The sequence below is a fragment of the Triticum aestivum genome, unplaced genomic scaffold, assembly GCF_018294505.1.
Source record: "Triticum aestivum cultivar Chinese Spring unplaced genomic scaffold, IWGSC CS RefSeq v2.1 scaffold20160, whole genome shotgun sequence".
Lineage (NCBI taxonomy): Eukaryota > Viridiplantae > Streptophyta > Magnoliopsida > Poales > Poaceae > Triticum > Triticum aestivum.
This window is the reverse complement of record NW_025308864.1, coordinates 1-680: the sequence shown is the minus strand read 5'-3', so window position 1 is coordinate 680 and position 680 is coordinate 1. Positions and strand designations below refer to the sequence as shown.

Here is a 680-nt window from a genome sequence, read left to right as displayed (position 1 = left end):
CAAAGATGATTGTCATTCTTACTACCATTACAACCGTTGCCTAATAATGGATAATGCCCTATATATACTACTTACTCCCCCCCTCAAACACGGAGACGAGTTTACCACGGTTTCCACCCCTCCCTCTATACCGCAGCAACACGTATTTTTTTACCCCTTTCAGAACGCGCTCCTCGCGCCACAAAGCCGCCTCTAGACGCGTGACCAATGAGCAGCGAGCTAAAACATATCGCAAATGTCAAAAATAATATAACGGGGTTAATATATATCGCACACATGCGATATGTTTGTCACGACGCGCAAAAAATAATTAAAAAGGGAATGCAACACGAGGACTTCCCAGGAGGTCACCCATCCTAGTACTACTCTCGCCCAAGCACGCTTAACTTCGGAGTTCTGATGGGATCTGGTGCTTTAATGCTGGTATGATCGCATCCGACACGTTACCCCCGCCTTCGTCCCTTATGCTTGCCACTCCCAGGTCCACTGCAAAGATGATTGTCATTCTTACTACCATTACAACCGTTGCCTAATAATGGATAATGCCCTATATATACTACTTACTCCCCCCCCCCCTCAAACACGGAGACGAGTTTACCACGGTTTCCATCCCTCCCTCTATACCGCAGCCACACGTATTTTTTACCCCTTTCAGAACGCGCTCCTCGCGCCACAAAGCC

General features: G+C 47.6%; 1 non-coding gene across 1 annotated transcript; it reads right to left on the bottom strand.

The window, feature by feature from the left end:
* Positions 1-318: 318 nt before the first annotated feature.
* LOC123179622 (5S ribosomal RNA) lies at positions 319-437 on the bottom strand. Its single transcript, XR_006490505.1, has one exon. It is a non-coding gene; the product is annotated as a 5S ribosomal RNA (ribosomal RNA).
* Positions 438-680: the final 243 nt, after the last annotated feature.